General features: G+C 42.8%; 1 protein-coding gene across 12 annotated transcripts in view; it reads right to left on the bottom strand.

Annotated features, from left to right (window-relative positions):
* The window catches only part of mef2cb (myocyte enhancer factor 2cb), a 72,065-nt gene extending 51,303 nt beyond the window's left edge, over positions 1–20,762 (bottom strand). For 2 of the 12 annotated variants that reach the window (XM_050050601.1, XM_050050603.1), the window contains exon 1: positions 9,995–10,585. The gene's annotated coding sequence lies outside the window, so the exon portion shown is untranslated. Of the gene's footprint in view, positions 1–9,994; positions 10,593–11,355; positions 11,467–12,209; positions 12,340–20,506 lie in introns of those variants that run through there. The other 10 variants (XM_050050604.1, XM_050050607.1, XM_050050599.1 and 7 more) reach the window with 9 other exon arrangements.
* Between the last annotated feature and the right edge of the window lie 4,011 nt (positions 20,763–24,773).

Genomic DNA, 24,773 nt, shown 5'->3' with positions numbered 1-24,773 from the left:
AATTCTGTATTCCTAATACAGTTATTTGAAAATGAACATTATTATCAGTATTATTAAATGAATGAAATGTTATTTTGACTGATATCAGGGATGGAAATGGACAGTAAAGCCACAAATGGCCGACAGAAAAGCATACCCTACACTATATATAAATCATGACTGTTTCTTTTTTCCTCCTCTTCCTCTCTCTTGCACTCTTATCCTTGCCATCAAGCATCAATCGTTATTTATTTATTTTTCCTATTTGGGAAGTAAAGGGCTAGAGTGGAGGAGCGGAGGAGTGAAGAAGTGGGGGATGGAGGGATGGCGAACAGAGGGGGCGGCGGCGAGTTGTGTTTGGTTCACAAGGCTCGCTGCTCGGTTGAATTTTTCTCTTCTCTCCTCCTCTGTGTTGTGAGCTGGTGGTTCAGTGAAGGACCTGGCTGCCTGGAGTTCCCCCCCCCCCTCCACTCAAATCCCTCTGCTGCGAGCACAGCTGCACCGTTCACATAACCTCGCCTGCCCCCTCCTACTCCCCCCACCCCCCAGCTAATGATAGCAGAGCACGTCCCCTCCACAAGGCAACAGCTTTTTCCACTTCATGTACATACACACAAACTTGGCGTGCGTGCACACAAGAGCATCGGACACACGCGCGGACTGGCGGGCACAACATATCCCTTTTCCTTCTCTTGGTTCCTTCCCTTCATTTTTTCTCATATCATTCAATTTCTTCCCCTTCTCTTCACCCTGAGAAAAATCCCCTGGCCTTATGACCCAATGAAGGCCTGAGAACGTTACCCCCCTCCCCACCCACACACCAGACATACACACTCACTCACACACACACACGCACACACTCAAAACCCACCCCTTCAACTCCAAACTCCCAGTTTTTCTCCCTCTGTACAACCCTGCACAGCAAGTGACCTGCATCACAGCTGTGTGTGGGAATTTGTATGGGTGGGTGTGTTTGTGAGAGGGCTGAGTGTGTGAATGTATGTATTTGCACATACCTGCGCACGTCAGTGTTCGCACCGCGTATGCTCCACGTACATTGCTGTGTTACTGCATGTGTTATACATTCACTTGACGTGGATATTTCTGTTGCGCGTGTGAGTGTCTATGTAAGCAGAAGAGGAGGGAGGTGAGGGCAGCTCTGGGCTCCTGCTGCACCTACTGTGCATTATCCCAAATAAACAACTCATTACACGTGTACTTAACCAAGGGGAGCTGGCGAGCAGTGGAAGCTAATCCCCGTTATCGTTCCTAGCGTTTCTCTTCCGATTAGGCTACAGGGAATGAGGAGCGCGAGAAGGTAGGCTGCTCGGTGCAGGAGGAGGAAGAGCGAGGAGGAGACGAGAGGGAGAGAGAAGAAAGAAAAGCATTTGAGTTAACTTCCCACAAGTGCCTTTCTTACTTATAGTATCCCTCCTCACTCTATCTTTCTCTCTCCCTCTCCCGCTACCCTCTCGCCTTCTCTCCTTTCTTTTCCCTGTGGATTTTGCACTGCTCTTCCTTGTTTTCGACCATCTCTCAGAACTGGGTCATCGACAGGCTGTGCGGCAGCATTTTGAAGAACATGGGAGGGGAAAAAAAAGCGTGTTCTTTCTATGAGAACAATCCAAGGCTTCTTTAACAAGTAGCCCGCTTATCAAATTAAGCTGTCAAAAGCACATTAATAACAGGCAGCACAATTCCCTTCACAGAGAAAGAGGGAAAAAAGCACATTCGGTGGGAAAAAAAGGAATGATTTCTCTTTTGCCGTGTAGAGAGACAGTCCACCAAGGGCAGGAAAGCTTTTCAAAGATTTCTCCCTCTCTCTAACCCACTCTCTAGTTCTCTCTGTCTGTCCCATCCTTAATATGATTATTGGGCCCCTGTTATGAGGGGCCAAGATGTAGAGCGCCACTCATTTAGTGGGTGAACAATATCTCGGGTTGGGACGCAGCAGGAAGGATGCTCATGTTTAATGGAATTACAGGCTTAACATGCGCTGTTTTTCCACTTTCTACCAGACAGGCTCCACTTGTGCTGGATGACAGTTAAACAGATAAAAGAGCGTCTAGGGGTGATGATGTTGTTTTAAGACTGAATAATTAGATGGTTCAATGGAGGGATATGATGCCCTATAAACGGTAACAGGAAGAAGTAACAAGAGTGATATCTGACCACATGATTGAGACGTTAAATAAGAGCTTGACCCCGCATGATCTGAACCTTTTCATATATAAATAACTGCTAAATGGTAAAGCAAACAGGCTATAAGGAGTCATTTCTACCCTTAAACGTCATTGTCAGGGTGTTTTTTAGTTTTTATTGAGCGCTCCGTCATTCCGAAACTCAGATTATGCCATTAAAGACGTAGAGCCAGTTCATTCGGTAAGAAAGTGAGAGCAGAATGTGAGGGAAACAGTGTACATTGACGCAACGAGAGAGAGTTAACACTCTCAGTGCTGTTCACATGGCATATGCCTGAGACGCAGAAATGAAATTAACAAGACACCTCGGCATACAGATGGCAGAGAGGAGAGAAAACCACCCTATGACCTTACACGCGTAGACTGAGTGTCGAAAAAACACACTTCTCATTTTGAAGACGTTGTATTATGTTGCCATCTTGACACTCCTCTTAAAGCCTCATACCCTGCTCAGTGTTTGTGAAAAGAAATTAACTTGCTAGTTTTTTTTAGTTTTTTTAATCCGCACTTTACAAAGTCTGACAGTGTCAGCCCGGCTGCTCATGCTGAACTGCGAGCCCTTTTGCGTTTTCACTCCAGAGACTGATTTTCTCACACCCTCAATTTGAGTCCCATCCTGTTTGCTCTGCCCTGAGGGGCCTGCTCTGCCGTAGCCCGGAGTGGGCCGACGGTGGATGGATGTGACGTGGAAGGCACTGGGACTCTGCTGGAGGGAGGCTGGAGCCACGACAGGTATCCCCCGCACTTCCTCTGCTATTTATAAAACCATGAGTCCAGCACAGGGCCAAAAATAAGACGGAGGCCATTTTTATCCCAAATAATAAAGGCGGCTCGCTCCCCTGCTCACACACTGTTAAAGCTCACACACACCAGGAGCGTGGAAACATCCTCCAACACTGTACAGGAATTAACAACAGATACTAACAAAGTGAAAAACTCCTCACTAGACAATGAAACCATCTCTGTCCTCCTATCGAGCATGCTCAAACGTGCACACGCACACGCATACACACCAGACAAAAGTCAATATCAAGGCTGAGCTATTTCTGTAGAGAGCACTATTTAGGAAGTGTGGGCTGAGTGCCAGTATTCTCCTCAGTATCGTCTGGGCGTCATTGCACTGCTGCTGTTATACAAACTCACCTCTTTCCTCTCTCTCACCCCGCTCCTCACCCTTTCCACCCAGCCCCTTGCTCCATTGTCAGCGCTCCCTCTCTCCCCTCTCTGTGTTTCTCTTATACACACACAAGGTTATTTGTTTTTCCACTGGGTCGAACCACAGTGCCAGGTGAAAGCATCTATTGGCAGGATAAAGAGAGTGGCTGGTGTGAGATCACAAGGCCCCACTCTGCCCAGCAAACCTTGAAGTGAAGCGCCGGGCTGGAGTTTCAAACAAAGTGCCCCCTCATTCATTATACATGCAACTGCACTGAAAATCTCCTTCCGCAACACCATCTCTTCTCTCTGTCTCTCTCACTCTGCCTCCCTCTTTCTCTCTATCTTCCTCCCTCTCTCTCTCTCTCTCCTCACATCGTCCCTCTCCTTTTTCTCTCATTTTTTTCCAGACAGAGCATCCATAAAGTATGAATAAAATTAATGACATCACGAGCTGCACTTTGGAAGAGCCACTGTAGGAAAAAGCCATACATCACGGGGCAGAAGGAGCCGGGACCGAAAAAAAAAGTAAAAAAAATTGACGGAGAGAGAAAAAAGGGGTGTGTGTGGGGGGCGTCGCTTCACCCTTCTCCACCCTCGGGGAACTTCATATTGCTGTGTGTTATTGAGTTTTATTTCAGATGCACTTCAGCTGAAAAGTTTGAGCACAATTCATTTTTTCTCTCCTTTTCACATTTCTTCATGTAGCAGCAACACCTCCTTTTCTTCTTCTACATGTCTTTGTCCTGCTTTCTCCTGACTTTTTTTTTTTTTGGTCAGCTGAGTAATGTAAGTGTTCAGAACAGTCCTGTGCCGCGCATTCTTTTACAGGCTGGCCTTTGGTGTGGGAATGGCACAGATGACAGTGGAAAGGAACACTGGTGTGGACTTTGGCAGGACACCGCCTGGTTAAGCTGTGTGCTCTGCAGAAGAGGGAGAGCACTGAGCGTGGATTCTTCTATAGCTGTTTCTCGACTTAGACAGTGTTAACAGCATTTTCAACAGCACGGTCCCCTCGGAGTTGAGCAGACTTTGCCCAGATATCTGAGACGCGAAAATGAAATATAAGCACCGCATTTGAGACTGTAATATTCTTCCTTAGAGCAGAAAAAGGAGGTAGATTTATCAATCGCGCTGCCTATTAGTGGCAATTTAGTGTGACACTGTTCCATTACAAGAGCAACATCACACAAAAGCCTGACTGGGTAAAATCCGAGACCTTATTCCTCTGAATCTAGTGTGAACACAAGATCTGCTAAAAATACGCGATAGCAGTGTGAGGCTCGGCCGCAGCGTGGATGGGGAGCAGTGGCGGCAGCGGCGCAGATTGTGGCAGCCGAGTGAGCAGGGGTTTCAGATGGATGTGAGCTTGTGTGAGGCCAAGGCACAGAGCTACCTCTGTGCGTCTCACCGGACTACGTTGCAGAATGACTCGGCTATGTTGCAGTCGTGACAAAGATAAATTACAGCCACTGGAAAACATTTCGACATTTTTTTTTTCTCACTCTCTCCCCTTCTCCACACCTCTTTTCTTTTTCTTGGCATTGGGTGAAGTCCAAATGTGTGCCACACTAAAGGGAGATGGTGAAGGGGGGGGGGGGGGGGGGTCTCTCTCTGAAAATATATTAGGGGGTAAGAAGTTGCCCCTTTACATTCACAGGTCAGGCACTGTGTTTTATGATGGAACATGCGCTGTCGCTAGATTTATGCATATGGACAGCAAACACCTCTCCCTCCAACTAACCCCTAAAACTCACTGAAAAGGATTCCCAGTTAATTCTGGATTTACCACACGTGTTTAGAGCAGGTATTACAGATATACAGTGTTTGTGGTAATACAGACTAGGCTGCCTGGATTCTGTCTGTTACACTGATACTGAGTAAAGATTAAAAATCTCACAGGAAGGCAACTAAAGTAAGTATCTGGTGGGGAAGTTAATGGACTCTTTTATAAATGTGTTCATTCAACTCCCATTGCAAGATTGAAGTCTTGATGCTGAGGCATTCAGCCTGATCTGAACTATCCGGTGTTTAGACAAAGAAATCCAACCTCTGTTCTACTCTAAATGTTTCTCTTTGTCTTATCATTCAAAGTCCTCTGCTCCCTGCACTCCTCCTGCCTTCTCGCCTCCCAGGACTCTCTCCCTGTCCAAATAACTCAGGGAGCAGGCCTCAAGTATGGCGAGGTGTTTTGGGTGTCTCTTTAGGTGGGCCGCAGCTGACGATATGATTGTGTGGTCAGCACAAGTGAGCAAAGACCACCCAGCAGGCAGCTGCCGCCATAATGACCAACAGGCCCGTGCAGGAAACAGGAAACAGGAAGAAGAAGGCAGGACATCCTGTTCATCTACATCAATGTGTTAAGCATGACATCACAAAAGCATCACTCTGTAATGAAGAATACCTGATCATAGGCCAGACGCTCTGTCGCTCTGCTCTTAAGTCACCTAAGCTCAAATAAATTTCTATCTACGTTTTCTGTGTGTGTGTGTGTGTGTGTGTGTGTGTGTGTGTATCTGTGTGTGTGTGTGTGTGTGTGTGTGTGTGTGTGTCTCTGTCTTTCTGCGCATCTGTCTTCTCAGTTTGCCTTTTCAGCCCTCACACTGACACTGTTTTCCAGACTGCTCCATCATCCCAGACATCAAATCCTACCCTCCTCAGTGTGAGAATAAAGGAGAAAAAGAAAAATACACGCATTTTCATTTGAATATACACCAGCGACAACCTCACAAAACTCAGACAAAAAAACACAAAAGCACAAACATTCCGACGCGCAAACAGACGGAGACAAGACACAAACTTGAACGCACACACACACCTCCCAGACACACAGCACATACTGACAGACAAACACACAAAGAAACAGCAAACACAAAGCACAGCACAGCCAGAAGTCTACTTTATGCAGAAATATTCTAAAGTGTGTTTTACAATACAATTAAACATCAAAGGCTGATATATTCCTCTGTGATCTTTAACACCCCAGTGAACAAACCCCATACACCCCCATCCACTTACAGCGTACAGAGAAAGTTGCTGAACGTCACCGCTAATTACTAGATAGAGACAGAGGAAGACTTTGCATCATTATGCAAAAACCAGGACATATTCAAATATATGCATTCAATCCACCATAAACCATTCAAGGACTGTGTTATTTACTTTAGATGATTTTTTTTTTTTAAGTTTCATGAGTAATTGTAGCTCTTATGAAGATATACAGACAGTGCTCCGAAGGCAAAGAAACATTTGGGTAAACATTTCGAACACGCACAACAGTTAGGGACAAAGAAAGGGAGATCTGTTCGAAATGAGTAAATAAACACATGGTGAGGTTGAGCCCTGCGCTTTTCATTAGTTCTATAAAAATGTATGAAAACCAAAAAAAAAAAAGAGAGACTTTTCCTCCCATGTTGCAAAAAAGAAGGAACACCTGCCTTGTGCAATAAACAAGAATACAACAAGCCCTTGAGTTATTATAAAACTTAAGTATTTTCATCTGCTTATAAACAGGCAAGAAAAAAAGTTATTCTAAGCAAATGGCTTCACATTTCTACACGCTTTGTGTCAGATACATTTGCTAAAAAGAGAGTTTATCTTTAATCAACCACATCTGGATTTTTAGTGTTCTCCAGCATTTATTTGAAAGGACGTAAACCAAAGTACACTGTGTTATTTACAGGGGTGTCTCTTGACAGTTTAAGATATTATTTACTCCTTATATATGAGGTAAATAGGATTCTCTACAATTGACTCTTATATTACCTTCTTATTTGAGCCAAGGGGCATGAAGTCCAATTACAGTGCTCCAATATCTACCTGCAGATCTTGCCAACCTGCAATCTGCAAATGAGTGTTTTACTGAAGTTTAACTGAGCAAACTCTGCAAACCCCTTCCAAAATATTTGAAACCATTAGTGAAAAAAAAACTTTAAAGCATAGCAAAAGGGGCCATTAAATTATTTGCTTAAACATAAATGCTTCTGATGTTTCCATTAAGAATAATGTTTTCACAGAAGGAGGGAATCTTGAAATGTGCCTTCTGTGCAGTATTAAATGTCCATGCTCTGAGGCAGCACACTGGTATACTTTACTCCTTTTTAAAAAAGGCTTGATAGCACAGATTTTTGCAGCACTCAGATAAGCATTCACACATTAAACGGACGTAATATTATTTGATTAAAGATAGGAGCAACAGTCCATCCTGTGCTGGTTTTGTCTGAGCACTTTTCAAACACATGGCGAAACCCTGACCATGGCACACAATGTGTCCCTTCCCTTCACTTAACTAAAGCTCTACTGAGCCCCTGGTGTACAGCAAAGTGCCCTGACAATCGGCTCAATGCCCTGGCCAATCACAGGGACACGTGACCTTCTAATCCCTCTCTGTGTGAGGGGGTAAGAGTTTGTTGTCAGTGTTGGTTTTGTGAATCAGCGCCCAAAATCCCAAATGATTTGTCAAGAAGGAGAGGTCTTAAGAGAATAAGAGAAACAAAAGCAGCGCAGGCCAGATAGTGTGGGTGTCGGTGTGTGCGTGTGTGTGTGTGTGTGTGTGTGTGTGTGTGTGTGTGCGCAGCAGAAAGACAGAGAGGGAGAGAAAGGAGGCAGACCGTGCCTTCGCCTAGGCATTTGTGTGAGTTTGCGTGCGACTGCATGTGAGCGTGCATGCGTGTATGTGTGTGTGTTTGCACAGGGTCTCTGAGATTACAGAGCTTGGCTGACAGAGTCCTCTGTGTGTAATCGTGGGTCCACATGCGAGCGCTCACCTTCCTCTGAGCGGATTAACCTAACGCTAAATCCCAAGAGAGCAACAGGCCAGACAGGCCACACAGAACAACTTCATTGACGATGGGCAGGAGAGAGAAGGCCATGTGTAAAATCTTTTTATAGACTAATACACTTTTATATATTTTTTCACACGTAAACAACTCGTAGGAAACAGCATAAAGGATTATAAAAGTAATGGGACAATGCACAGGACCACTACATCCTCTCAAAGTGTAAAAAATGTATCTCAAATGTTGCGTACACTTTATGCAGGCGTTATATTTTATTTTCCAAATTTAACTAACTGTGAAATGCAATCAAGCAGTAAGTGAGTGTGTGCAGTACGCCTTTCACAGAGTCACAAATTAGGTTGATATGTTGAAGCAGACACATCACTTAAAAATGTACTTTGCCTTCAAAATATCTCACTAATAGACTACTTCAAATTTAATAGTTCTTATATATCTCAAAATGTGCTGTGAATATTAGATCAGTTTTATTAATTTTGAGAAACTGCAGCCATCTCTACATTAATAGCATTTTTTTAAACTTTTAAAATGAACTGTATTTATTTCCGAAGTAAAATTGATGTTTAACTTTAAAAGAATTTCACAAGAATAAGGGTATAGATGTGAACTTTTACGCTTGTATTAATGAACATGAGTTAGATGCACACAGCTAAGGCAGCTCCACAATCTGTCTTAATTAAAACAAAGTGTGCTGTGGTAAATTTAAAATTTCATAACCCACCCTTAGTTCATCTGCACATTTCATCAGTGGGCCTCACAACCACACTTTAAGCACAAAACAAACAAATCCAATTAGATTTCCAAAGCTGCAACCTGTGAAAGTTGCCATAGGTTAATTATGGTGTCATTATTAATCCTCTCACTGCAACAGGTTCAGTTGAGCCACACGAGACTGAGCTAAACTCACTGGATAAATATATAATTCTCGCTGTATGGCGAAGTAAGTCCGAACAGTCTCAGTCACAAAGTCACAGAGGAGAAATTAGAATTCAGCCTGAACACGCCAAACCTCTGAAACACTGATTTACACTAGCACTGTGTCTGTGGTCTGCATGAATTCACGTCCAAATAAGTCTGGAAAACTGTGTTCTCTTGTATTGTAGTTTGGGAAATATTAAAGTTTACATTAATCAGTCTTTTCTTATATATTTATGAAAGTTTAAAATGTGCAGGTTGTCCTGATTTAATGTGGAATAGCAGGATAATTGTGATCACCTCAGTTTGGCACATCCAAACCACTGCTAAAGAATTACATCTTCACAAAGTAAGGCCATGTAAAGTGTAGTTTCCCTTCATTCTGCTGCTTTAATAAAGGTAATTATCTAAAATTTTAAAACTTCTAAACTCTATGTATTTTTTATTTTCCATTGTCTTCAAGTTTTTTAAGTTTCCTATCATATTATTTTGTAAAACTGCATATATCAGGCTACATTTTAAACTAACTGTAACTTTTCCTGTGCCATCCCACAGCGCGGAGGAGCAGATCATACTGTATTGTTATATTAAGGAGGGCAGCGGATTCAGTAGCTGTGGCTTTGAGGCTGTGCGCCTGCATGTGGACATGAGAAAGCTCCACAAGGTCGACACAACACAGTAACCCTACCTAAAACACGAGACAGACCCTGACCCCCTCTAATAGACCATAAACAGCTATTTGATGCCGGCGTGTAATTATATGACATAGTTGTCACCGGCATAAGTCGATCAGGGTCACAACAAATCAATAGGCGCAGTTAGTGTACTTTGTTGAGGAGGAAGCGCGCGTCAAAATAGACCCTCAAGTTTCCCTCTGGAAGATTAAAAAACACAGATCATATGATGTCTTGTGGATGTTTCTGAGCGTGTGTGAGCGCCGGTACTTACTTTATTTCGCGTGAAATCTTGCCCGGGTTGAAGTGAAAGATACAACAAGCGCTCCGCCGGTTGTTTGGTCCGGCCGATTGACAGGAAGGCTGAAGCTTGCTGCTTGATGGGGACGGACTTCGCCAAGACGCACTTAAAATCCAGGAGCGCAACTTAGCTGAGGACGTCGCCGGGAGGAAAAAAAAAGTAACCTACAGTACGTGGTAGGAGTCTCTATAATGTCAGAGACAACTACACTCTCTCTCTCTCCCTCTCTCTCTGACTCTGACTCTTTCTCCCTCCCTCTCTGTGTCTCCTTCCCTCTCTGATCGGACAGTGTCTGCTCAGGAGGCGGCGAGGACGCTTCGCCTGGTCTCTCTGCTCTCTGCGAGGTGCCGGTGAGCGGAGAGGGACCCGGTGGAGCGGCGATGGTGATGGTGATGGTGTTGGAGGTGGTGCTAGTGTGCTGCTTGCTGGACGTCTGGAGCTTGCTGGTGATGTTGAGGAGGCTGTTTCTGTTCCTTCCCACAATCCTGACCGAGTCTTTCCCCAAGCCCTCTCCTCTCTCCCAGCGCGAGGAGAAATAATCGATTTTTTTTTTCTGTCTTTCTTTTTTTTTTTTGACTCCTGAAAGGGGCGGGCTCACATTTCCCAACTCTACTTTAATGAAAGAGGCACGGCTCTTAATGCTTTATTATCGCGCCAGCCCCGATAGAGTGGACGCACAATTAACTGCTCAGAGAGGACCACTAGAGGAAGATGATGGGGAATGTGTGCTTTAACTAATGAACCAACGGAGAGCACGTTAAGCATCGTTAGCTGACTTTAGACAGCTAAATCCAGCTGCCCAAAGTTGATGTTTGTGTTGTGGCCTGTTGTTTTGTGCAGGTATCATCAGAAAAAGACAGAAAAGGTAAATCTCTCCACTTTGGAAATGGAAGAAACAACATAAATTCTTTATTCTAACACTCATTATTTCAATATATGACACCCTTCTTGCAATAAAAAGTAGACCCGATTCATATATCTCGCTAACAATACCCACCATCATCCACTCTCCAACAGATTTCTTCCATGCCTGTGCAACACAAATGCTGCCTCCTCTCCGAGTTACTTACAAACTTTCCACCTCCTGCATGCCGCCAATCATTTTTCAGGACCCAGCTATCTCGTGCAGATAAGCCCTGACACAGACAGTAAGCATGGGGGAATTACCAAGCCTTTATCCATCCAACCAAATGATTTCAAAACATCCACTCTATTAGTGTGAAGATAACAATTAGAACAGCAAGTTTGCCACTTCAGATAAGACACAGACAGGCAGGCTGTACAGAGATGTATCCCAGATAGGCCTTGTAATACTGCGGGTCTATTATACTCACATTATATGGGTGCTGCATCGGTTTAAAGAGTGGCTGACTTGAATGGAGCCTGTGGTACTCCAGTACACCATCGGGTCTCACTCTTGAGTTTCATCGATCCATACTCAGGGACTGAAAGTATATAATCCTGGGTTTTGATTGACGATTGATGTGTGCTTGAATATTTTTTGGTCAAAGTTTTGCATACAGTTGTTGATCTTTATCACTTCCATGCTAAAAAAAATCTTAGTCTAATCCCAGTTAATCAACTTTTTTTTGTCTACATGTAGACAAACAGTGAAGCATTTCCGTAATGAGCTTTGCAGTACATGTCTGCACATACAGACTGCGTGAAGTGTAAGTGGACACCAAGCAGCGTCCTAATTTTCCCCTTCCTTTTGAAGTTCACCTGTGAAGCATAAGCCATGTATGCAGTCAGTCACCCAGTCAGTCAGTCAGTCAGTCAGTCAGGGTAGGAAATGGCGGGACATGAAATCAGTTAATAAATAAATCAAGCTGGCTAATCTGCCTGACGGGCGGACATTACAGTCTGTAACTGAAGCCGCTGGTGTCTGATGACTCGGGATACCACCTTCACATCACCTGACCCTTTAATCTTTAATAGCATTTCCTCTGCCCCCCCCCAGACCTCCACAATAATCAATAAGGTGTAGTTTGTTAGACACAGTGGGCTCATAAATGCAACATGGCACATATCAATGGCATCACATATCAGCGTGTATGAAACATACAGATCTGACACCCTTAACAGACAATTTCCTCCATTCATACCTTTAAGCGTGCGCCACCGGCAACTGCATGAAAAATGTCACCGGCATATGGACACCTATGGGTGCCTGCGTGCTCGTACATACCACGTTCAGTGTTCCTTCGTCTGCCGTCTTGCGTGCCCTCGGTCTCGTAGCTTTCTGCGCTGCCTGTCAGCAATTCATCGGAGAGGTCCTTTCAGTGTTCACAATGCTTGAGGTTGTCTTTGGTTGGCACCTGGGAGGGGAAGTAGCATAGGGAAGCGTGAGGAGGAGAAGAGAGAGTGAACCTGCCAGTGAAATGGTAATTGTTTGCATGCACATTGCACATAGTGAGCAAGATCCATGTTAACATCTATGTGTGGATGTGTGTGTGTGTAATGTCCACATGAAGTACAGAGAAATAAGTGGGGGGAGGTGGATTGAATATATTTGAATGGTGAAAAATCATTAAACGAGGCAAACACTGGCTCATGCATATTCATAAATGACTGTCTGACTTGTCTACAGGGATAAACTTATAGTGAAGGCATACTTACAGCCTCACACATTTAATGCAAAGTAGGGGAGACCTACTGTATATTTTGCTCTTGAGACTACCAAGTGGGGGTCTACGGTTAAATCTGAATATGATAGAAACAACTCAAAGCATTACAGCCAGATTACTGTTACATTGTATGGTGGATAAATTCAGACATAGGTACACAATAAGTGTATGCAAACCAGCAGAGTGTGTTGCTCGTTAAACACTGTAGGTTGTGGCAATCGAGCCAAACGATTTTCTCCTTAATTAAAATGAACTAGATTATTAGTCTCTTGCTATCTGAAACTTTTCTTGCTCAACTCATTAGCCATTGTCCATCCCTCCCACTCTCAGAACATGCAATCCTGAACTTGAGCTTTGGTGTGTGTGTGTGTGTGTGTGTGTGTGTGTGTGTGTGTGTGTGTGTGTGTGTTCAAGTGTGGGTTGACAGTCTCATCAAAGCCTGGTGGAGAAAAATCAACAGTTTGCCAAAACAATTATGTAATTTCAAATATGTCACACTGTGTACACACACACACACACTTTAGGCTTTTGGGTAAATGCAATTTCGTGAGGTTTGGCATCAGCTGTGCATAAAAAGAGAAGAGGGGAAACTGCGACTGCATGTTAAGTCAAACACATAAGTGCGGTTTGCTGATATTGATCTTGCTTGGATTGTTTCTTAAGCCTCTCCTGGCAGTCACTTCTCAGCGTGTGTCACACACACATATACACACACGCACACATGCAAAACAGCTCGCCTGAAAAAAAAATGTGTGTTTTTTTTTGTAACGGAGAGGGAGAAAGAAAGGAATGCCTCTCTGAAGCAAAAGATAAACACTAACACATTTCCAGGGCAAACAGGAACAGCCCGGGCTCAGTGCAATCTGTTGTCGATCACGCTCACGTGAAAACACAATCTGCCTGTCACAGTCGATGATGTTGTCAAGCACTCTGCCTCACTGCTCCTGAGAATTAGCCAGCTATTACAGAAGCACTACGAGACACATGGAGTACTTTGTTGCATGTCAGATATGTCTGCGGATGCTTCCAGCTTTTATTTGGTGTGAGTACTGCGTTCAGTCACTCTCCCTGCGTCCGTTCCCTGATGAATCTGAGAGACATTTGGTGTTGTGACACTAGATTGACGCCACATGATGTGACGACCAAGCTTCGCAGGGGGTACAGAAAGACCTGCAGGCCAATTTAACTCACAGGCTCAGCTGGGAGTCTATAGATCTTACCTCTGCACATGTGTGTGTGTGTGTGTGTGTGTTTGTAAGTGTTTGCGCATCTTCAGGATAGACCGATACAGTTGTCTGAGGGGCAGTCACAATACCAATATTTTTAAACTGAAGTCATAATACATCATGCTGACGTTCACCTGGAATATTGTAATGTTTTTTTCCCTGAAATGTTATTGATGACGGACTGGAAGAGCCACTGAAACAGCATTTACACCGTCATGTAGTTTTAAATTCTGACAGATATGTAGTTGTAGGAAATACTGGGAGCTTGGAGAAATAAACTGAGAAGTAAAATGACAAAATAATTTACAAAAATATAACAACCAATGCATTTATAAAATGTCATATCAGCATTATATGGCTCCTACTGGTCTAAATCCATATTTTTAAAGGCCAGTATGAAGCAAATAAATCATGCTACGTGTCATTTTTGTTTGGGTGCATAATATATGTAATATTCTCCATGAATTTTGGATAATTTACAGTGAAAACAATTATTAAACTACACTGTCTTGCTTTCACTCTTTGTTCACGTGAACAGATGACATTCTTATTGTACAGAACCTGATCAGCCTGAACATCTGGGCTCTGTTCACAGGGAAAAAACATACCTACTTAAGAAGTAATCTCACACTTTGTAGGAGAGATGTGAGACATTTCCCTGCCGATCCGCGCATGGTCTTTGTTTAAGTCATTCAAAGCGTTATATTGCACATGATTCGGAGCTCCTTATTAATAAGGCTTATAATGAAACTCAGAGGGCAATATCATCAGTAATTATAGTCGCAGGAATTGTACCACTGTACCGTATAATTAGGGGAGCAAAGGTGAGAAAATCACTTTTAATTAACTGAAATCATATGTCCTCATATTACAAAATATATAAAATAAAGAAATTCAGGATTTGGGTGAAGTATTTATTTGTACACTCAAATGAGCTTTTTCAGTATAAAGGTGACGTCGCCCTTCCTATATTTGGATTGCAGGCAATATTACCTTGATAATTCTACCACTGGAAAAAGCAGTTAACCAGTATCTTCACACTGCTCGAGTCAAGACCGTATAAATCAGTGGCTTGTGTTAATTATATTGCAAAAATATGTTATATGCAATAAGTAACCTTGGACATTTCTGTCAGTTAAGTCTTACACTTGAATGACAGCTCATTAAATGCAGTCATTGCACTTCTGTTCTCAGCATCACTTTGAAGAACTAAAGAAATCACTCCACAACAAACAGATTTTTGACTTGGACAATATATGACCCCACACGTCAAAAAGTCGCCTCGGTAATTGTATCTGTTACAGCACTGCTTCGCCGTAATTCTTGTAGTTTTCTAAAGCAAAGAGAGAAAAAAAGTTCTGTCTGCTTATCATTAGCTGATGTGTTCTATAATGGTATGGTATGACTCATTTTTCAGTGAAACCATACAGAGCCTTATTTTCAATAACACGGTTTTTCTGTGTGGTTTGGCCATTAACCGTGTCAGGTCGGCAGTAAATTCACTGTACCATTTCATATATTTCCTTGTTCTTACAGTTCAGTTTCAGAACAGCACCCTGTTGGATCAGAGCATACAGAACAGGCTTGAGTGCAGCAGCAACAGAGTCAGGAGGCCTCTGAAACTGCCACGGCCACATAAACGACCCCTCGCCGAGCAGTGTCAAAACGAGAGACAGCGCTGGTGATTTGCATGTGTCGTGTTTAACCAACAGTATTCTGTCTGTACACCTTTTATGCATTATGGATGAGGCACAAGCTGAACAACAAGCTCTCCCTTTGTTCTGCCTGATGCTCCAGTTACATCATAGGAAAAGCCCGATGGTCCTGTGACTGCGCTGACTGGCTGAGACACAGCGCCGCTGGGCCGGCCGTGCTGCTGATCAGACCTGTTGCTTCTTCACTTCGCTATACCACCACATAGCTGTGTGTATGTAGATACAGACACACACGCAGATGCACACACTCACACTTACAGTGGTGCCTGCTGGGAAAATTCACACCGATTTTTGTGCTGGATATATGAAACTTCAAAACATAACAACCAGACAACTCTTGAATCTTGAATTTAATGAATGATGATAAATGATTTCCACGAGACAAATATCCAAATAACATTTTGATATTTACAAGAAAGAGCAGCTGTTGACTACATGTATTATTTGATTATTCAGGCCTGATATCTGCAGATTAATTAACTTGATGAAACTGTCTAAACTGCTTACTGATTTTACAATCAAAATGCTTTAACACTGTGTGTGTCACAAATGTATACGTGACAGGTGCCGTCAGCGTGCCACCTGCTACATATGAACAGCATATTTTGCCTGTAGAGGTGCATTCAGGCACTGCTGTGTAATTAAGAGTGCTGCCTGCAGGGGAGCTCTGTATCCTTCCCAGCACATTTAAACTGGTTTACCCGCATTGGTTAGCTGGAGGTATCCCCCATACAAAGTTTAACCAGTATTTTTTTTTTTAATGTGGTGGATAGCGTAATAACATTTTCATTTAGAGCAATAATCTAAACATTTAAGTAATTTTATATTAACAGAAATTAAATATCAGTGTAGCCATTATCCAACGTCCTAACATTTTAATTATTTTTATTTCAATTTACTTGCCTTTTTTATTCTAATCCCTGACACTGGCACTCTAGCCTCCTCTCCTCCTCCTCCTCCTCCTCCTCTCCCTGTTTCTTCTCTACGCTCTAGCAAGTGTAATTGCTGGACTTTCTGTCTGTATATCAGGGGCTCAAAGTTCTCTTTGTCTGCACTAGATTGCTTCATGTGAAGGGGAAAAAAAGAAACTCACTTTCAGCTAATGATTTTTCCTCCTTTTGAATGGTTGGAAAGTAATTCCCTATGAACTGCTCCAACACAGGCACAGTTATTTCATTGTTCTCGCTGCCCTTTCTCTAATTGTGCCCATAAAGAGGAGATGCCAATGTTAGATTTTTTTATTTATTTTGTCTCTGTCCAAGGGGGTGCCCACCGGTGTTTCCTGAGGTGCACAAGCTGTGTCTGAAACATCATTAGAGTTAAATACGCAGAAATGGAATAGATCCCAAGTTCCACGATCAACATGTCAAAGTTTAAATGATCTGAAATAATGCAACGTTAAATAAGCCACTTTTCATTCAAGTTGGGTCCAAATATTCCTCAGCAGAAAAATGACAAGATTGGTTGTGTGTTTAAACGCCTAAAATGACCCCGTGTTTTCACTTACTTAACAAGGACCTCTGTAGCCAGGGACTTTGACACGGGAGACCGCTGTTTGTTTCCCATTTCCTGTAACTGTCACCATTGGTTTCCTTTAACCATGACCACAACAGTTCCCTAAACTTAAGCAATAGTTCTTTTTTCAAATTCAAATTCAAACCACTATCTTCCCCTAACCTTAACCGAGGTTAAGGTTAACTGTCTTGTGACTAAACCTAACCAAATTTTAACCAAAGTGGTTGCTGTTCAGAAAATAAGTGGACATGTTCTCTAATGCGCACTGACAAATTGATAACCGATCAGAAAATGCTAATGCAGTTTGTTTTAGAAGGTAATTACGATACATTCGGCCAGTTTGGAGGATATAAAGTGAATAATCTGTTACTTTACTTGTGAGTCCCTTTCTATTGCTTTTTGAGTCCTGTAACTGCCTCTTCAGTAAGCTGCATTCTCTGCGAAGGCATAGGGAAAAAGGGATTTCAAACTCTAACAGACTAAAGCTGTTACAAAAATTCTACTGTCTGTGTTTAATAGTAGTGTGATCTCAGTGATTTCTGTGTTTAGAGTACAGGTCTGTGCGGGGGATCTTTTGATCACTCTTTCACTGATAATGTTTAACACTGACAGGGACCTAACTCCTATGCTGTAATACATTCATCTATGGCACAAAAGCCTACAGTCATTACTGTTTCCAATTCCCATAGTAACCATTACACAGCAGAAGTCCCTCCTGCAGCTGTTGACCTCAGCCAATTCCCTTGACAATTAAAGATCACTCAGCATGGCTATGCAACTTCTCCCACACTCTCAACAAGCAGCTGATAGCATCTCACTGTGAAGAAAAGCAAGTGGAGCAGAATATAATGTGTGTCTAAATGAGGGTTTCCCAGCTCTGATGTGTGATAGCGAGGCCTAGCGACCATCGGCGCGGGCCCGCGTTACACGGTGGAGCTCGGCAGACGAGCGGCTGCGTCTAAAGCTCTTTGTGCCTCCAGGATCACCCCCGACTCATTCTTATTCAGACATGATCAGAGGGGAGGCAGGCAACTGAGATTAGCTGCAGATCAAAGGAGCTGCCTCGCGCCAGCACTCGTGTTTTGTAGATTTAGGCGGCCCCGGCGCACAGGCGTTGTATAGTGGCGGCAGAGCGTCATACTGTTTTCTGGCCTCGACAGTGCTCGGGGGGGTAGATGGAAAGAGAGAGTTTTCGCACAGGAGGCTGGACTAGTGCTGGAAATCTTCCATTATTAAATAATAAAGACAATAGAAGAGAATGAAGAGGAAAAATAATACTATGCCATAAGTCATTACAGTGGAACAAACTTGTGCTTTCCTGCCATCATAATTGAAACTGCTTCCACATGTGTAATGGGTCATGCTTCAGTGATAATTTGTTTTAAAAATGAAATGCACTTTCTACAGTAACATACTTAGGTAACTCAAGAGCATCTGGATCAGTGGTGCCCACCAAATAACCATGGAAACTAACTTCTACACTAACTACTGCTTCTGTCAGCGGCTGTTGCAGAATAAACAAACAGCAAATTACTTCTGTGCTGTATCCTAACCTTCCTTTTTTACACAAAAACCTTTTTTACACAAAAACACCAGTGGAAACCTCAAAAAGCATATCTGCATTGAATTACATTACACTAAAAACTAAACAAGCTGAACCCACAAGTCTTTGTCTTTGATACATTTCAGCAGGTTTCACCTTTTATATTATGACACTGAATGTGTGTCTCTTCCCTCACTTTGAATAAAATGTGATTTCATCTGCATTCACATTTCAGACATTACCAGTGAGGAGATAAATAAACACGCCTCTACTTTTCATGCTGCATAAAGAACGGCAACAATGAAACTAATAGCAGAGTGTGAAGGTGAAGTGACAGGATGAGGAGAGTTTCAAAGGCAGAGAGGCAACTGCGTAAGAGCGCTCGCCACCCCACAGAGAACGAAAACAACGCGTTTCCTCAACTCCGCTGACCATCAAAGCCGTGGAATTCAGGGGCAGAAAAGCTAATAAGTGAGGACTGAGCGGTTCCTGTAAACTGGGTCAAAGTTTCTCAGGTCCTGCCTCTTTGAGGTTAATAGCAAGAGAGCAGTATCTCTCCCCAGGTATGAAACAAGGGACATGAGTTCATTTCTACCCATCTACTTATTTTAATCTGCACATTTCCTCTAGTTTAGCTAATTACTGTTTTGTTTGCACGGAAAGGGTGGTTTCCATTTTTCATTATTACAGTAATGTTAATTGCAGTTGTGGTAGCAGATTGTGCAACAAAGGTATGGAATGTAAAATTAAACAACAGAAATCAGAAATAAAATTAACTCGAAATACAAGGATATCAAATTCAGGAATAATATTACTTCTTTTATTTTATCCAAAAGCTACAGTTAAATCATATGTCAAAGGAAAATGTCCAACGGAGTCATTCACCACTCATTAAAATCAAACAAAGCCTTTGCTTTAGTATGAAATTCCATTCGGTTGTTTTGGGAAAAGTGCCCTACAGTAGAAAGCCGTTCTAATGTCTCCATAACCCATTTGGTTGGGAATAAACCTCTCTCTGTTCATTTAACATGACAAAAGTTTTCTCCTTTGTTTCAAAAGTTTGCCCAATATGTCTTACTTAAACACTGAACTGTGTGACACATATTGCTACTGAAGTGCGTATTTGCCACTTAGGTTGAGGTTACCTTGAGGGAATGAGTCATTTCTAAAGCAAACAGCATGTTAAGGCCATGCTCTTTTCTCTCGCTGATAATTCCAGATTGTGCAATGAGATGTTCTAAGCAATTAGCCTTAAAAGTACCAGTAACCTAAACTGACTGTGAAGAATTAGGAGCAGAGAAACAACACAATATAAAGTTCCACTTTAGCGACTGAAACCATTTGTCTTGCCTTGGAGAAATAAAAATGTAGACTTTTAAAACTTAAACACACACCGTTCCAGGAGCCTCAATAAGCTATTCCCCAAGTGCTCCGTAGAGGTGATTGGCAACAGCTGGGACCTGACTCCTCCTTCAGCAGTGTTAGAGCTTCTCTGGTGTCTCTCTGCTTTGTCAAGAGCAGGAAAAACTCAAAGTAAACACCAATTATATCTATCTTTTGGCCTTGTTCATACTGGCTTAGTCTTTTCTGTATTGACACCTAACAAAGACATCATTCACTAAATCCAACAGGGCTATAATGAAACAATTAGGCAACGGCACTTCAAAATAAATTTCGAGAACAGCTGAAATTGAGCAGCTCAAATATCAAAATTATGGCTTAATCTGTTAAACATGTCATGACCCACTGTGCCGAGTATGGTTTGAAATCCTGACAGGCAGGTTTTCCACCGACAGACTGAGATCCAGAGGAGCAGGGGGAGAGAAGGGAAAGGGAATAGGTGTAGTGTGAAAACTCACCCGTGCCGTTTCTCTGCTTCCCCAGGAAGTTACACCCCGCAGCACCAGTGAAGGCCCAGCTCAATCAAACAAAAAAAATAAGTTTTAAAAAATAAAGTAAAGCAAAAGAGATAGTTAACCACAAGAAAACAAAAAAACACCAACAAATTGCCTAAAATAAATGTCCTGCATGTGATAAAGCCAGACCAGCTGGCTTTGAATAGAAACCCCCGATTTGGGTTGTGTGTTTGCCCCCGATCTCTGTCTGAACTGAAACCGGGTCTGGTTCTTTCCAACCACCCCCCCGCACCACCACCACCACCCCTACCCCACTGTCCCGGCTGAATCCACCTGCCCCTATCACTCCTGGGTAAATTTAGCCTTCTGAGGGATCAGTGACACCCCCCCACTCCCTTTCTGAGACACACACACACACACACACACACACACAAACACACCAGACCTTTGTCAGCACTGGCATATATGCCCTGGATTATTGCCCCCCCAAGAATGCTGCCATCTTCACAGTGGCAAAAAAAGACCACCCTTCCCCCTTTTCCCCCCTTCACACATCCACAACTCCAAACTGCAGACGACATTCTTCTTTTGAATCACAGCTGCTAAAAGTGGAGCTAAATATCCATACACTACAAACTTTCAATGTGTTTTCGTAACCCTACGGTAAACATTTGACAGACTAGATGCCATACTATAGTAAATGGGCCACATCTCTAAGAACTGTATTATGGACGATTGGAGATGAAGAGCACCTTTAAAACATTATTATTTCTTTATTTTGATGACCTATAAGGTATCACAGCTGCAAAATCACGTTAGATAAACTTTGCTGCACAAATACCGTTACTGCTTTCATAACCAGCATCAGCGTAATCTATGTCAATCATAAATAAATTACCCAAAAGGAGGAGATTAGCTGGCATTGATAGCATCTTGTCAAATGTCAAAATACCAGGTGCAATGGTATACACCTATAATTTGGTAATTATAAGCTCATTTAACTAAGTATATCTATGACTAAAATCCGCCTACATACTTGTTTTTCTCAAAGAGCCACAATGCTCAGGAAATGTCAGTTTTTCATTAATACCTGATAAAAATCATACATCTCCATCCAAGAGAAAAGTTTTCCTAAGCTGCTGGCATCCTGACTGTGAGCCATTTCTCCTTCTAAATGATACATTCAGTAGAATGTAAGTATCAACAAGCTTAAGTCGTAATATCCTCTGTGACTGTTTTCACATTAGAGTTTTGTGGGGGTGGCACGGGGGTAATTGCATTTTTATCAAGTATTTTCCAGTCAGGGTCTTATACCTGATGCCAAAATCTAATGTAGATAATGACACTGAATCATACATCCAAATTGGTGTTTTATATATCCCTCTTAAATCAACCAATTTGCGAATGTGGAGATTGATGATATGAAGGAAAGATGAGTAGAATATAGATTGATATTTTCCCAGAATACATCCAAAAGAGGAAATCCACCGTGAGACGAGATAAAACAGTGGTGTTCCCTTGATGATAGGTATTCACACCCTTCTGACAGTGAAATATACTTTGTATTGATCCGGTTGTATTGTTTACATGTTTCTGGGCACAGGTAATCAACTAATCTGTTTATTTTTAGAAATTTCTGTCGCCACAGCTACCTGCGCGCCTATACATTGAGGGATCGGTGTCTGGCCAGTCTGGTATTTGTGATGACCTCATGGACAGGAATCCAGTGATCCTTTAGGATGGAGGCGGGGAGCTGTTAATGGATGTTGGTGGGAGTTCATTTAATTTTGGCATCCCCAGATGAGGGAGGGATTCAGTGTCTTGATCAAAGCTTTAGGTTCAATCCCAATACGCCCCTTACCCCTACCACTTAGCCCATACCCCTCTGCTTTGCCCGTTCACATCTCGGGGTAAGGTGTCCCGATTCTTGTTGGGACAGAGCGGTAGGGTGAAGTGTTAGGACTACATGATCCTCCAAACAGAGGTTTTTCATAAGCCCCTTTTACACTGCCAGATATTCCGCGAATATCGGGCCGTTTTGCCGGCAAACTGCGAGCATTTAGACACACAGAGCCGGATTGGCGAGTTGATCCAAGGTGCCCAATTTTCCGCCTCGTAGGGCAGTCATATTGGCGGAACCCTTTTAGTTTAAAAAGACAGAGGTGGCCTTCCGCAACGGGAGGGGCTGTTGAAGACTTGTGGGAGGAGCTGTTGATGACACTGCACGTGCGACCCACTGGCGGTGGATAAACAGGAAACAGCTGATAGCAGGAATTAGCGAGCAGCTAGTAGCAAGAGGGAAACACAAACCTGACAGACACTGTAAAGATGAGCAACAGGGGAGACAAGGAATTGCGCGCCCTCCTTGTCCTCGCAAACGAAGAGGCCATTAACCATCAGATGACGGGGACTGACCAGCCGCGGCTTCCCTCCCACGTCACTGTTTACATCACACGCTGAGCTACACGTTTTGTTACTTGCTCACGCCCCCCCATTGCCCCGAAAAAGGCGCATTCTGTATAAACAAAAGTAGGTAGGTGGCATTTTGCTGCACTACCCGATTTTGTTTTTATACCGCCAATGCTGAAAAAAGACTGATTGGGCTTTCCTGCAAATTTGCACAATTCCTGCTAAGGGCTATAGACACTCTCCGAGTGTTAGGAGAAAGCTTTGGCAAGATAGCTGTACGAGGAACAAAAGAAACCCACAATCGTATTTTCCTTGTTTATAAAGATTTAAAGATTATGATAACCATTGAATTATCTTGGTTTAACGTCGTTTCAGTGAATTATGGTCCTTTTCTGTATAACAAGCATAACAAAAAATGCTAGTAGTGCATGTCTCGGTAGCAACATTACTTTTTTACTGCTGATTCATGTATTAGAGCCCAACATTTTTTCATATGTCTACGTTGCTCCCCTTCTTTGATGGCATATGACACCCACAGTTTAACTAAAGTCCAGCAGTGAAGTCGCTGCACCTGTTACTGCTTCTCTAATATTGGTGCAGACTGGCAGGGTAGAAACATCGGCTGCTAACATTAGCCTACGAAGCACCGCTAGTGGCATGGTAATGAAACATCATTCATTTTTATATGATGATAAACTTAAATTGTGAATGAATCGTGAGAATCCATGCTCTTCTATCTCCATTAGATAAATGGCAAATGTCAATGTGATAATACCATTACCGCCAAATTTACTTCTGCTTATGTAAATGCCATCCTCTATGATAACAACAATTATGTCATACCAGGGTCTTGAAGGGTTGTCTATTTCACAAGGGAAGATTTCAATCATTACCACCTGTAACTCTGCTCTGAGGGGCAAAGTGGCACTCGAAAACAAGGGGTTAAGGTAAAAATAAGAAATGGGACTGGGCCTTAATATGGTGTCATGATCTATGCTGTTCCCACAAAGCCAAATTACTGATTTTAATACCACAGAGCCTGAATAATACCCAATCATTTGCATGTGCACACACATTCACATTGTGCTGTGTGCGTTTTTATTGGCTTGTGTACTTTGAATAAAGACTTCCTCTGAATGCACTGCATTGCCAGTAGGGGCCTGGTGAGAGGGCATTTTTAGCTCTGTCTCCCTTTTAATGGGGCTTGTGGGGTGACTATGTAAATGGACAGAGGACTAAAACGTGGCTGTCTTTTTATGAGTGTGGCAGGGTCAAGAAGGGGAAAAACAGCGAGCAGCATGGCAGTCTGTGGCACACTGTCGACCACAAGAACCAGCGAGGCTGCAGTACAGTCCGTAAACTTTAAGAGTACATCCTGTCCTAATCAAACGAGGACCAGCCAGTCCACATACACTCTGTTTGGTTTGGGCGCAAGGATTTTGTGTAGTCAATGTATTTATGTGTGTGTTCATGCATGTGCATATGGAATTCACTCATTAGTGTACATATGTGTGTTCTTGCGCATATTAGTGTGCGTCCCCGAGGGGTGAGGCCGTGTGTCCGTGCTGTGGCTCACAACACTGTGGGCTATGCCAGCGGTGAAACACAAAGTGTTCTGTCAGCCGAGAGGTGACAGGAGCTCAACAGGAAACGTGGCATGGCGTCTCCTCTGAAAACTCCTTTCAGTCTGTTTTATTTTCTCTCTTTTTTTTGCTGTTGCTTTATCATTAAATCATCAACAGAAAATTAAAGTAATTATTGTAATGAACCCACTGACAGGTTTATGTAACTCTGGGTGGATTTATGAGCGCTTCTATAACAACTCTACAGTGGTCCAGGGCGGCCCCACAGTCTGGCTTGG

This window comes from Epinephelus moara, chromosome 8 (genome assembly GCF_006386435.1).
Source record: "Epinephelus moara isolate mb chromosome 8, YSFRI_EMoa_1.0, whole genome shotgun sequence".
Lineage (NCBI taxonomy): Eukaryota > Metazoa > Chordata > Actinopteri > Perciformes > Serranidae > Epinephelus > Epinephelus moara.
Note: the sequence above shows the minus strand (reverse complement) of the source record. Positions and strands in the feature narration are given on the sequence as shown.